This window comes from Grampus griseus, assembly GCF_964374135.1.
Source record: "Grampus griseus genome assembly, chromosome: 5".
Classification (NCBI taxonomy): domain Eukaryota; kingdom Metazoa; phylum Chordata; class Mammalia; order Artiodactyla; family Delphinidae; genus Grampus; species Grampus griseus.
In genome coordinates, this window is record NC_138998.1 from 110,176,192 (window position 1) to 110,191,570 (window position 15,379).

A 15,379-nucleotide genomic window follows, 5' to 3' on the forward strand; every position below is an offset into this window, starting at 1 on the left:
GATTCATCAACTTGTCTCTCACTCTAGAAGTAATATTGCAACATACTTCAAACCACTGGAGCCTTGGTAACTTAATGTGTCAAGCTGCCATAGTTTCCTGAGGATTATCTCTGATCCTCTGTCAGATATGTATTTTAGTAGGGCAGTTAAAAGTGTTTCCTATTTCCTACTCTCTAGGAATTAGCATAATCTTATCAATGAAATAGACTTGCATAATTTTCTGTGGAATATCATGATAATCAAGATCCCTTTGGACTGTATTATCACAGGAAGTAGACTTGACATACCATTGAGGCAAATATATCAAGGCATACTGTTGTCCTTTCTACATAGAAACAAACGACTTCTGACTTCCTTTGCTAATAGCGATAAGGAAAAAAATAGACAACTGAATTCCAGATTCATTAATTCTGCTCTTATTGGCTATGGTAAATATACAACCTTCATAATTGAAGGTGAAATTAGCATCACCTAATGAAGATGTCTTGATGCTAGATTATCAAATAGATTATCATTAAAAGCCTTTCTCCACAACTTACCTGTTTTTCATGCTAGCAAAATCATGTTGAATAGGTATTGATCACTCCTGCAATTTTCAAAAATTTCCTCATAGTACTAAACTCTTCAATCAGCTCCACGAATGTAGAATGCTTTTGTTTATTATCTTGGTTGAGGGAGGCATTTCTCTGGGTTTTTATTTGTCCCTTCCTGCCATTTTTGCGGTCAGGGAATAGATGCAGGAATTCCACCAGTTACCGAGTATGTTGATTATATACTCTGTGAAAGGAGAATAACCATCAGATAAATCTGTGGTCCAGGAATAGACGATGAGGCAAATTTAAGTCAACACTTCCTTTGAAAGCTGAATTCAGTAAGTTCTCTTTAAATAGGCCATAGTAATTTTTCAGGGTACCATGAATTAGAGTCAGTCAAAAACAGTATCTCAAAAACAAACAAAGAAACAAACAAACAAAACAAAAAACCTCTCAGAAATTTCAGCTATTTCTTGTTTCTGTGCAAAGTTACTCCAGTAACTGTTTCAAAGTTCCTCTGGAATAATCCTGGAGTAATATTCATGGTATGCTACTGTGGCTGAGATGTAGAATCCTTCCTCGAAGTAACTGTGGACTGTCTATAAATTGTCATATGTCTGGAAACTGAGCAATAGGCTATAAAGAGGTTTCTGCTCGGCTAACCTAGAACTTTTTTGCCTAAATATGACAAATTACATATGAGCAATCTGCCATCTGAGTATCAGTGAGATGCACCAAGTATCCCTGCTTTTCTCTAACTAAACTTTTTTATTTTGAGATAAACATAGGTTCACATGTAGCTGTAATAAATAATACACAGTATTTTTGTGTCTACATTTTACCCAAATTGTAACTACAGAGCTCCTTCATATTGTCCTCTTATAGCCTCACCCACTTCTCTCCTCATTCACCTTCTTAATTTTGTCATTTCAAGGGTGTTATATAAATGATCCCTTATGGGATGTAACTTGTATTAATATCTTGTGGGAATTAGCTTTTTTATTCTGTATAAGACTCTGGAGATTCCTTTAGGTTGGTGGTTGTGTCAATAATCATTTCCTTTTATACTGTTGAGTAGAATGCCATGGTATGGATGCCCCATAGTTTTTTAAACTTTTATCAGTTGAAGGATATTGGTTTGTTTCCAATTTTTGACTATTATGAATAAAGCTTTTATAAACATTAGTGCACAAGTTTCTGTGTGAACGTGTCTTTCTTGATTCCTGTACCTATGTAAAAAGTCTTGGAATCAGGAAAACTTATTTCTCTCACTTAATTCTTCTTTCTGAAAGTTGTTTTAGCTATTTTAGTTCCTTTGATTTTCCATATACATTTTAGAAAGAAATATTGTAGATATTTTTGAAATGCCATAGAGCACTTACCTCACAATGCAGCAGCTTCTTTTTTCCTTAAGCTTTCCCCTGGTTCCTGTACTTTCTGACTAGATTACAGTCCGCAAAAGTTGATTCTGAGAATTTTGACTAGCGTTTTAGTTGTGTCTGTGGAGGGACAGAGCCCTAGAGTTGCAGACTCCACCATTTTAACGACGTCAATCCAGTCAGTGCTCACTTTTATATTCTAATTTCAGCTAGCATAGTGAGTGTTTTGATCTGCACAGTCATTATTTCCTTTGTTTTTACTCTATTATCATATGAACACTTCTTCTTTTTTTTTTAATTATACTTCATATATTCACTGTTACTACCCACTACGGGAAGTAAAATAGAAGATGATTACAATGGAAAATCTTATTCTTGCCTCAGAAGGCAGGAAAGAATGGTAATAGGCATCATATAAACAGAATCTATAATTTAAAATAAGATAAAGTGAAACTAAAATGCTCTTGGTGGAGTGAGGAAGCGCCTCCGTCAGGCCTGCTGAGGGCGCTCGCCGATGCCTGGACTCGCCCGCTGCCCCGCCAGCTCCGCTCGCTTCCCGTCCCCTGTGGCCCGGCGCGGGGCAGGGCTGCTGGAGCCATGGAGGACGAGGTGGTCCGCATTGGCAAGAAGATGGACAAGATGGTGCAGAATAAGAACGCGGCTGGAGCACTGGATTTACTGAGGGAGTTAAGAATATTCCCATGACCTTGGAATTATTACAGTCCACAAGAATCGGAATGTCAGTGAATGCTATTTGCAAGCAGAGCACAGATGAAGAAGTTACGTCTTTAGCAAAGTCCCTCATCAAATCCTGGAAAAAGTTATTAGATGGACCATCAAAAGATAAAGACTCTGAAGAAAAGAAAAAAGATACTGCAGTTACATCACAGAATAGCCCTGAAGCAAGAGAAGAATGTAGCTCCAGTAGCAACGTAAGCAGCTATCTATCAAGAAATAAGGAATACGGACATGAAATACAAAAATAGAGTATGAAGTAGGATATCAAATCTTAAGGATGCTAAGAATCCAAATTGAAGGAAAAATGTGCTGTGTGGGAATATTCCTCCTGACTTATTTGCTAGAATGACGGCAGAGGAGATGGCCAGCGATGAGCTCAAAGAGGTGCGGAAAACCTTGACCAAAGAATCCATCAGAGAGCATCAGGTGGCCAAGACAGGTGGAACCCAGATGGACTTGTTCACATGTGGCAAATGCAAGAAGTACTGCACTTACACACAGGTCCAAACGTGGAGTGCTGATGAACCGATGACAACGTTTGTTGTCTGCAACGAGTGTGGAAACTGGTGGAAGTTCTGATGAGTTGGAAGAATTGGCAAAACACCTGGACTATTAAGAAAATGGATTTTGTAATTAGCTTTAAGACTAGGCCAACCAACTAGATTTACTGCAAATCAGATTTTTAAAGTAACATATATCCCTTGGGTTAGTCTCTGTTTTTGACATAGGATCCCTTCCTTAAATGTCTTCTGTAGTTTCAGAGCAGTAAGGAGACCACATGATAATTGTTTGGTATCCGTTTCAAAACTTTTTTTTTCTATTTTTATAAGTAAGTTGATATTAAACTTTTGGCAGTTTATTTTTACCTTTTTTTTTCCTTCTTAAAGGAAAATGTACCTTAACTTTTTTACAATCTGAAACATACACAGTAAAAATGTTATTCTTCTCAGTTAATACACAAATGGAAATTACATTTTTTTCTATATTGGCATGTACCTGCAAATATTAAAAGAGAAGAAAAGGTAATGTAATTATAAGTTTATCAAACATGGTGTATATTCAGATAACACTTGACCAGCTTATCTAAATTGTGCATAATATTTTAACTAGCATATGGAATTGATTTTAATTATTATGTTCAAAGTCTGGGATAATTAGTTATTATTTTGCATTTGTAACTAACTGTGATCCTCATTTCTTGTAATTTCTTGTACATATTTATTACTTGTTCGTAATAGATTTTACTTTTGGAAACATGACTTGACTTTGTTGAAATCAGTTTGGTTTGTTGTTTATTTACCTGTTTGACTTTGTAGTGTATTTTACTTTTGCAGAACACTGTTGTAGTTTAGTAGGTTTTTCCTAAATCCTAGCTCAGGAAAAGAATGAAAACTTTTGACCGTTTTTTTGTTTTGTAGGAAGACATACTGGGAAGAAAATGTTAGCATTTTAGGATAGTGTTGTTCTTATAAACAGTTCATGACTTAACTTTGATTTGGAAATCTGTGCTGACCAAGGACTTTAAGGTTTATAAATCATTAACGCTGTGGCCTTTCCGTATGGAGACTAATGGAGCACATTTCTGTCCAGACTCTCTTTCTGTCACACAAGAAGGAGGTTGTGGAACAGACTAATACGTGGACTGTAACATAGCTCATTTGCAGGAAGGACCTTACAGTTAAGTGTGTGCCATCTGTTTTGTTAGGAATAAGAAAAAATGGTTTTCACACTTGGTCTAGCACATCTTAAGGCCACTGTTACAAAGTCCACATTTCATTGTGCTCCGTCTGCACTCTTAAACCTCTATAGAGAGATCTGAGTACCTGCTTTGCACTCCCCTTCGCTCCCTCTTCTCCACTGCTTACTGCAGGTCAGTTTGATGTAATAGAAAAACAACATCTAAAAGTCCATGTTCAGACCCCACATAGAGGAATTGGCCCATCCCACCTCTACTTTGTCAGGTCACAGAGTAACCTTTTATCATTTGAAAAATAACGTGCATTTTTGAAAGAATGAATTTAATAAGAATAAAATTAAAATAGTCCCAGTTTTAAATTAAGTGATCCATTTTTAAATTTGTTAATTCAATAAAGTTTCTTTTTATGAATCATGTAAATAAAATAAAATAAAATAAAATGCTCTTGGTGACTTCCTAAGCAAAACATAATTCAAAGATTGCATTTTATGGTTCATTTAGCATATGTAGATTCAGGCATTCCCTGAGCTTCATCCTGGAATATTCTGTCAACTGACATGAAATTTCCCTGAAGTAATTTCACCTTAGGAAATGTATTAAAAATTAGTACCTACTTTTCTGCAGAGTATTATGTTTCTCTGTGCAGAAATTATATGAACTACAAAACCTATTTCACTGGCAATGTGATACCATTGATAGAGTGTGGAAATAAAAGAAATTTGATATGAAAGCAAGCTTGTTTAATATTTATTTATTTATTTGCTCCTCTAAAAATCATTTTTATTAATTGCTTTTGTAATGTTAGCTCTTATGTGAATGCTAAAGATTTGTGATTTCAGAGAATATATGAATATATTTTATTTTAAAATTCAATTACTTTTTGTAAAATACAAAATTATACAGTAACTTTCCTAATTAGAAGTCAAAATCAACATTTCTTTTACTATTGTTGTTTTATTTTTCTAGGAAAGGAGTGTGTTATGGGGCATGTATATTTTCAGTAGGTTAAGTTTTTCTTGATATTGGAACACTAAGCTAAAGTTACAGTGCCATTGTCTCAGTAACTTCAATTAAATGCATATCTTCTGACTACTTCAATATATTTGAGAACAGAATAACTTTAGCAAATTTCACACAAATGTTTGTTCTTAAAATATGATACAGTTCTTCCACTTTATGACATTTTTGATTATGATTAGTCTCATGATATTTTTCTTTCTGAATAAAGGAAAATAAAGTGGATAAAATCTTGTTAATTTTCCTCTTAGTGGTTTAAAAAAATTATTACCTCATAAACTTGGTTATCAAGATTTAAAGACATGCTTATTCAACATATTAAAATTTTCTCTATAAGTGTTATATTTTTTTCTTTTCATATTAGTTAGTTAACCAACAAATCTTTGAGTATAACTAAGGAGTAGCCATGATCCTTTTCCTTTCTCTCTCCTTGTGTGTCTTGTTCCTCTCTCTCCTTCTCTTTCTCTCTCTCTCTCTCCCCTTGTTTAAAACTTCTGTCTTGCATTTGATTTTATAGTTTTCAAAGTCAGATTTTTGAGAACTTTTCCTTTCAAAACATCTTTAATTCTATAAAATTGATAGCCACTTGTGATATGTCTATACTCTGTTTAATAATAATTATGTTTTGCTAGGATTATTTTTACATGATTTTTTGTTTTGTTTTGTTTTGTTTGATGTGGACTTTTTTTTTTAAGTCTTTATTGAATTTGTTACAATATCGTTTCTGTTTTATGTTTTGGTTTTTTGGCCATGAGGCATGTGGGATCTTAGCTCCCCAGCCAGGGATTGAACCCGCACCCCTGCATTGGAAGGTGAAGTCTTAACCACTGGACCACCAGGGAAGTCCCTGATTTTTGGTTTTTAAAGTCTGCAAATGATTACAAGTTGTGAGACTGTGCTGTGTTGATATTTGTTTACTTCAATAATATAAATGAATTTGTCCTGACACTCCATTTAGGGCTCTTGTCACGTAAGAAACTTGTTTAAAAGATGACTGAACCATTTGCAATTTGAGGAGAATAAAAAGTAAGGAAAGGATAAAAGGGAAACAGTTATTATCACAGATTGAATATAAAAACTCAATTTTAATAGGGACAGGAGAAAAAATAACCTGTAGACCATTGGGAAAGTATAAGTTTTGGTTTCTGTATCACAGTGAGTTGATTAGCTGTTGGCTAGCGAAAACTCTGAAGTGGAAAACACTGTTTTTCTGTACTATTACACATAGAACACTTTGGACACCTGACATGTGGGTTGTTTTTCTCTACACCAACCAATTCAGCAACTCTCTGGACACCAAATGGGTGGATTACAATTCAATTCAGTGCTGACACTCTATACCTGGAGTTAGTACAGAGGTCACAGGTTAAGGACTCAGGTGCACAAGACTTCGTCCTCCCACTTTCAGATGCCAGTTGAAAAGCCAGGTTGTCACCTGTGCTTCTGACTAACTGGCTATAAATCTGAGGTTTGTATGAACTCCTCTGGCTCAATAATTTGCTAGAATGTCTCATAGAATTCAGGAAAACATTTTATTTACTAGATTACTGGTTTATTGTAAAAGGCTGTAACTCTGGAACAGCCAAATGGAAAAGGTGTGTAGGGCAAAGTATGTGGGAAGTGGGGGTGGAGATTCATGCCCTCTCCAGGTGTGTCACATTCCCAGTACCTCCACTTGTTCAGAAACCTGGAAGCTCTAAGTTCTATGCTTTAGTGATTTTATGGAGGCTTCATTATGTAGGCATTGATTAAGTCACTGGCCATCGATGATTGACTCAACCTATAACTCCTCTTTTCTCCCCAGAGGTGGGGAGTAGGGCTGAAATTTCCAACGCTCTAATCACATGGTTGGTTCTCCTGGCAACCAGCCTACACTCTGCGGTTGTCTAGGAGCTTTTCAAAAGTCACCTAATTAACTTAAACTCAGGTGTGCTTGAAGGGGCTTGCTATGAATAATGAAAGACTCTCATCTTTAGTGCTCTCATTGCTAAGGAAATTTGTAGGGTTTTAGGAGATCTGTGCCAGGAATGGGGATGAAGACCAAATATATATTTCTTATTATAAATCACAGTATCACAAGCCCCTTCTTGTCAGTCTACCATTAGCAAGCTGACTAGAGACACCAAAAAAAAAAAAAAAAAGAAAAAAGAAAAGAAAAGAAAAAAAAGGAATTCCAGTCATTATGAATTCTTCCAAGCCCTTGAACGTTTAGATGTGCAACAGTCTGTGTTTTTTAATATTGCCAGTTTCCTTCCATTAACATTTCCATCTTAATTTGGAATGTTTTGCACCATCTCCACATAAGACTAACTTCCAGATGAAGCTTGATACTTATTTTTCAGCAAACTTCCACTATTTCCTCCACCCCACCATGGGTGAAGTATACTTCCATACCCCATTGTGTGGAAAACTCATGGTTTTTTAGAAGGACTTAGTAGCATTAATCAATAATTCTCTCTGATACCTAAGGTTTACTTCCTTTCATGAAGAGGAAAGGAATAAAAAGGTTTAAATCAGAGTCATGATTTGGAGTCATGTACTGTCTTACTTAGGAGTTTCTAAAAGAAAAGCCTAAGACAGGAATTCTGGTGCATGTAATTTATTAATGGAGAGCTTTCAAGAGAAAATGATTGGGAAAACAGGATTGGGCAAGGAAAAGAGATAGACAGGAACATGGTTCCTGCTGGAGTCTAGTTTCACCCACCACCCAGAGATATTGTAAGGCAGCTCCTTGTTTTGCACAATAAAATATTTTGGAAAAAATATTTAAACCAGTGCTCTAATTCTGTTTTAAGCAGTAGGTAAAATGATGTATCCTGAGAATATATCTAAAAATACTTAAACATATAACATAACATTCTATTACAGAACACTTTAGATCATGAGAGAATAAGAAAAGTTCTTGGGATCAAAAAATTAAAATGGTCTAAAAAATAAGAGTGGTGAGCTAACACTAAAGGTATTTCTGTCCTGGAGACTTTTGCTAATATCAGGAAACAAGAGGTTGGATTTTAAGAGCCAAAAACAGCAGGTGATACTGCCATGGAGGAAGTTGAAAATGATACACTGTCTAATATGGAGGTCTTTGAAGGTCAAATCCTCAGTGAAGGAATGGAATTAAAAATAGAAATCATCAAAAGAACATGACCAAGAAACTTGTCTGTCTTTGTATGGGCTGTAAGCAGAAAACAAAATCTCCCCTGAAAATTTATAATTGAGGCTTATCCCTGTACTGTTTTGGGATTTAAATTTACATTATTTTCAGACTCTAGTGTGTTACAAAATGAGAATATAGCAAAAGTTTTCCTTGATTAGGAGTGCCCTAGAATATCTAACAGATATTTTACAACTCACTTCTCAAAGTACTCAAAGGATTCTCACAGATGCCCCTTTAACATGGAGATCTTACCAAGATTCACCAGTCAAGATAACTGAACTACATGTTGCTTGAGCGAGCACAAGTTCAAGCCTTGAGCCCAGGCCAATCTCCTGACTATAGGGAAATTGACAAGCTCATTCTAAATTTCACATGGAAATGTAAGGAACCTGGAAGAGCCAAAACAATCATAATAAAGAAGAACAAAATTGGAGGACTCATTTCCTAATTTCAAATGTTAACTATACTTCCAGCTTCAAAACTTACTATAAAACTATAACAATCAATATTGTGTGGTACTGCAATATGAATTGACATATAGACAATAGAATTGAGAATCCAGAAGTTAAAAAAATATTCCCATACGCCACCTTTGTTTGTCACATACACTTATTACAGGTTTTGTAGCTTCTGCTTCTCAGTGTGATGGAATAACCACTTACCAGATGGTACTCCCTGAAAAATAAAATATAAAACCTGGATACAAAAAGCAACTACCTGAAAAATCTTAAAAGTGAAGAGAAGCAGTCCAACCCTGGCAGGGAGCATGAGCTTGTATGAAGGAGGCTAGATAAGCGGCAATTCAAGTGCATTCCTTTCTCTGCTGGGTAATTTATGCAGCTGCAGTGGGAATACTTGGGGAAAAGCCCACCTTCTGGCCTGGGAACCTGAAAATTGAAATAAATTGGAAATAACACCATCTCTCTATCAGGATGTTTGTACTTGCACCCACCATCATGCAAGGAAGCCCAAGCCATGAGAGGCTGTGAGTTGGTGATTCCACCAAACACTGACAGCCAGCATCAGCCACCAGAAATGTGAATAGAGAAAACTTCAGGTGATTCCAGCTCCCAAGCTTCAAGCCACCCAGTTGACACCAAGTGGAGCAGGAATGAGCTGTTCCCATTGAAAACTGCTCAATTTGAAGATTTGTGCTCAAAGTCAATGTTATTTTAAGCTACTAAGTTTGGGGGTGATTTTATACACAACAAGAGATAGTCAGAATGTTAGACAAAATAGACTTTGGGGGAAAATAAGCTCTGGGGCTTCATAATTCAAACTATGTAATTTCACCAGAAAATTATATAGTATTATAACCTCATATGAATCATCTAACATATATTCAAAACACATGAAAACACTGATGGAATTAAAATATGTTATGTTCAAATGCATGATTACAGTAAGAGATTTTTAACACATCTTTGTTAGTTGACTGATCAACTAAATTTAAAAAAAACTGTTAGGGATATAAAAGACAATCTACAAAATTAGAAAAATTAGTAATAATGTAGAAAATTTTACCTAAAAACTTCGTGGGTATATATAAACTTGTATCTAACAAATATAAGATGCATCTCGTCCTCAAGCATACATGAAATACCAAAAATGACCATATACAAAGCTATAAAGTTATTCTTAGCAAGCATAAATGAATTATATATACAGACCAGAAGCTCCACCTTTAATGTAATAATTTATAAATCACAAGATAAGTTTTAACAAATCCATTTTTTGTAAAAAATTAAAGGCAGAAGAGTCATAATTAAAATACTTGTAGGTAAAAATGAAATCATGAAGCAAATCAGAACACATTTAGAACTGAACAATAATGAAAATGCTATATAGTTCATTTGTGAGTTACAGGTCAATAGGTACTTACAGAGAAATGTAAAACCTCAACTACCAATTAGGAAAAGACATTTCTAATACAAGAATCTTTTTCTAAAAAAACCCTGCATAACAAGTTTCAACTATCTAGAGAAAAGAAATTAATAAAAACAAGGACAAAGATTAATGAAACAGAAAGAGTATTTCAAGTAAGTCAGCAATGTTCAAAGTTAAATCTTTGATGAATACTAAAAGAAAGCAAATTCTGAATGGATTCATCAATAATAAAGTACAGAAGGGAAAATACTAATATACTGAAAATAAAAAGTGAATATAACTGGAGGTATAACAGAGACTTTAATAAAAAGGAAAATAATGAGAACCTTTTTGCCAATAATTTGAAAAATCACATAAAATGGAATTTTGTAGGAAAACATAACCAAGAAACATAAATATATCCTTAATTTTTAAAATATTTGAGTCAGCAAATTTTAATATCTACTCCTGCTTGTACAGATAATACCAAATCCAGATAATTTTATGCACATTCTGCCAAAGAAATAGGAACTACAAAATTAATTAATATAATGACAATCAAAATGGTGTAGAGATCTGTGAAAATTTTAACACAAAATGCGTTGGAAAAGACAGTCTCTTGCATACAATCTCTCGGCCCACACTTAGTCAGCTACGAATGGACCTTGGGCCTGGAACACTTCCTTAGCAAGAGATAAAGAGCCCACACAGCCTGTGCTGGGTTTATCACATTGTGTGGGAATATCTTTCCCTGATTCAAGGTCAGTGAAAGCTCTTTTGTCTCTGCTTGGAGCATGTGTGTCATATGGCACCTGGCCAACCCTAATGTTATATCTGTCCTCCACAGGGAATGGACTGGGTTCCATTGCCCAATAATAGGGCTGCCCATAAGCAAATCGCCCTGCGGCACTTGCTGGGAGAGACTAGCCGGCCATAGGGGAACCCACAAACATTACTGAAGCTTATCTTGCTCTGTCTCCCTGATCTAAGCAAAGCGTTGTTCCATGCAGTGCTTGACTGTATTGTTTTGCTTGGTGACTCCAATACCCAGGTGCAGTGGGCAGACATATTTAGAGTCCTTCCCTGGGATTGCCAACTGGGGCATCCTACTCTACTTGACAAAATAGAACTCTATATATAAAATATAAGAATATTTTTAACATTGTGGCAGTTGTTATTCCCCTTACCTGGTCTGACTTTCAAAAATTTCACAACTGGATGTGTTTTAACTCTTAAGTAGTTCTTTAAAAAGTATAGGCTTCCTTGACCACTTGTAAACAAAGTACATTCAGACTATACAATGTCACAAGCTAAATCTTTTCATTTATAGATGATGTTATAATACCCTGGATTTCAGCTTCACTTTTTATGGTGTTCACATTATATCCTCTGTAGTAGGTAAATATATTTTAAAAGTAAAGCTTTCTGCCATTTTCACACAAGTACAAGTTATAGAGGAACTAATATTCCTTTCACACTGAAAGAGAATCAGACCCAGAGGGAAGAGATCTAAATCTTTTCAATGTAGTGATTGTATATTGTTGGCCTGGCACTTTTCCCAAACTGAAAAAGAAAGACTGGTGTATGTATTTATATTTTTAATTAAAAATGTGACTTTAGACTTTCATGAATTCAACCTGGCCACTCAGTATTAAAACCCTACTTTAATTTTGTTTTGTTTTATTCCAGAACTACATGAGAGGTTGCTTTTTGTCTGTTTGTTTGGGGTTTTCTGGGAAATAATAGAAATTAATATATCAGTCTTCTAACATTTTCATGGACATGAAGGAAACTACACCCTATGGTACTTTCCTATTTGGTAGTATATATAAAAAAAGATTCATATATATCAAACTGAATTACCATCAGGGGACTTAAATCAACTAGGAAAACAATAAAGAAAATTACCAACAAATATTTGGGAAGAAAAGTTTACTAATACATTTCTATATATCACTTGACTGTAAATGAAATGATGGCTATTTTCATCACTGCTGATGTAGTATCCTTTTTGTTATTAGATTGTATCACAGAATATTGTAATTACTCCTGTCCCTTTACAAATGAAATCATTGTCTTAGGAAAGAATTGGCTTGATATAACTGTATCTAGTATAAATTTTCTTTTCATGCATACAAGGACATATGCACAGAATTCTGTGTTGTTCCTTTCCTGAATCCTATTGTGCATTCAAGCTCATAAAAATCATAAAATCCCTTGAAATCAAATTGAGGGAATTCCTTTTTGACTCAAAGGAAGAATTCGTTATTTCTATACTAAACAAAACAGATCAGGTGATGAGTGTATCAAGCTTTTGAGACCTGCTAAACACGTTGTGTTGGAGATAACTTAAGATCATTCATGGGGACTACTCATCCCTAGGCAATGTCAGTGACTTTAGTTGCAAGTTTGCAGATAGGTTGGTGGGATCTACTATATAATAATTCTGTGTATGTGATACAATTTTTATTTCATGCTTAAACCCCAATAAGAAATGATTTGGATTTCTCATGACCTGTTTTAGTGTAACTTCCTATGAGAGAAAATGAAACTACATCAAAAGCATATATTTACATTTGTACTTGCATGTTGCTATATAAAATTACATTTATAACTACAAAACCCCAGTACATAATATCAAGATATGTTTTGAAGAAGTGAGAATTTTCAGTAGAAAATACCAGAAAGGTTTACAAGTCAATTGAAAGGAACTATGTAAGTTGTTCAAGACCTTTTTCAAGTATTTGAGTTAATTAAATAATTTTCAGTTTTCAAGCTCAATTTTCAATATTTGGTTTATTTACCTGTTATTTTCACTCACATTCTATGTCAAGACTACACCATTTTTAAGTACTCATCAGGTAAAAAGTTCTGAGTTAATTTCTTCACAGTTCTTAAATATGAGTATATGAATCTTTGGCATGATATTATTATGTGTATATGCAAATATATATCACACAGGATTCTGGTCATCCAATGTGAAAAATGAATTGCCTTTGAATAAAAAAATAAATCAGAAATTTCTCAGATTTGAAAATATTTTCATGAAGAAAGAGAAAAATTATGCTTATTATTTTCCAATTATGGAACAACTTATTCAAAAGAAGGATGGGGAAAATTGCACAGTTTATTAGTAAATATTATTCAATATAAAAATAACTCTTTTCAACCTGCATTTATTACAGACTTGGCTTTTGTTCAAGTTTATACTTTGAGGTTCCACATCTACTCCAAACTCTCAGCAGTGATGGATACCACATAATAGTGTGATTAAAAAAAATATCAAAAATTAAAAATATGAGATTGATTTGTCCACATAGAAGACGCAGATCATCTGGAACTCCCTTACATTGTTTGTAGAATTGTAAACTAGTGCAACCACTGAACAACTTAAATTTTTAAAGCTTTTTTTAAAGTATAAGTTTGCTTAAAAATCTTTTGCTATAACTCAGATCACCTCCTTGAAGTCAGAGGCTAGAGAGGAAGTGGGGTATTCTAAAAACAAAGAACAATCAGAAAAACAGCAACAAATGGCTGTCATCTGCTACCTGAGATGAGAATTATGAAAAACGCCAGATACAAAATGTCATAATTAGAATAAGGTGATAAGGAAGTGAAAGAAGCAACTGGGTGACTGTAGCTGCATAAACAATATTCTAAACATTGTCATGATGCAGCCATTGAAAGCCTGAATCTGAACTATGGGAGGATGTATGACGGAGCAAGTTCAAAGACTTTAGACAGGAGGAGTGATATTAAAGAACATACAGAAATAAAACAAATCAGGCTGGGAAGTATAGTGCTTTGTTCTGTTTTTCTATTTTCCTTTTACCTATTTACCTCCAGGCACATTTCACCAAAACAAACCAGACTATAGCTGTGTCTATCATATATATGACATGTACTGTGGTCAGACACTATTATAGGTACTTTGTGAATATTAACTCATTAATCCTTTAATAAACCCCATGTGGTAGTTGTTATAAATACTGATATGAGTGAGACTTGAATTTCTTATCTCTCGGAACTACCCATTCACTTAAAATTATTTTTTGCTGATTTATGTAAAAATAACTCAATAATATTACAAATAAAAGACAATATGTATAAATTTTAATACAGTTTTGCCTTTGGTTCTTAGAATACAACATGAGAAATATGTAGTTAGTCATATTAACTTAAACTCAGGTGTGGTTGAAGGGGCTGTTTACTGAATTGGCGGATAGGCAAATTTTCCAAGTAATATCTGCATGTGTTGGCAGGTAAAAAGATTTTTGTTTGGAGTGAAAAAAGAAGTAAGATTTTTTAAATGTTTTTAGGTGTTAAAGTTTTTATCTACTTGAAAATTTTTGTGTCTGTGTGTGTGTGTATGTGTGTGTGTGTGTACCAAAGTCTGAGAAGAAAGATAGTGGAAACAAGAACAGTGAAGAACATGATATTTCTGCTGGTTTTGATATGAGGCATTTTTTTTGAGCTACATTATAGAGATTTGAGGTTTGGCAGCTGGTTTACTGAGTGAACTTGTGAATCTAAGATGAGTACATTGGAAACTAAAGGCACATACATTGTAGATTTCAGTGCTGATGAAAGAGTTGGGAATAGGACTTTCCCTTTACATTTTCCTGCTCTGGCACACTGTGGGCCAGGGTAGTGCCCTGGAAAATCTATGGCTCCTAGGAGGTAGAGGTGAGTAATTATGGCTGTCAGAGGACTGACATTTCTTTTTTCCCCCCAAAGGCACTAGAAGCTGTAAAAAAAACACAGACTACTCAGGTGGGAAACAAATCTTCAATGAGAAGATTAAGACTAAATAACATGACATCCCCCAGTTACATGAAAAAATAATTGGGGAAATGTAGAAATAAAGTTGCTAAGGGTTCAAGGTGTGGTATGAGCAATGTGAAACAGAATTTGTTCATAAAATTAATGTTGCCTCTTACCTAGTAAGTATAAAAAGTTTCTGTGAACATTTGTGTATATTGTTCTAAGAATT

The 15,379-nt window shown here is 34.5% G+C and overlaps 1 pseudogene across 1 annotated transcript; it reads left to right on the forward strand.

The window, feature by feature from the left end:
• Positions 1-2,509: 2,509 nt before the first annotated feature.
• On the forward strand, positions 2,510-3,229 carry LOC309822771 (transcription elongation factor A protein 1-like; annotated as a pseudogene). Its single transcript has one exon. The product of its transcript is annotated as a transcription elongation factor A protein 1-like (transcript).
• Positions 3,230-15,379: the final 12,150 nt, after the last annotated feature.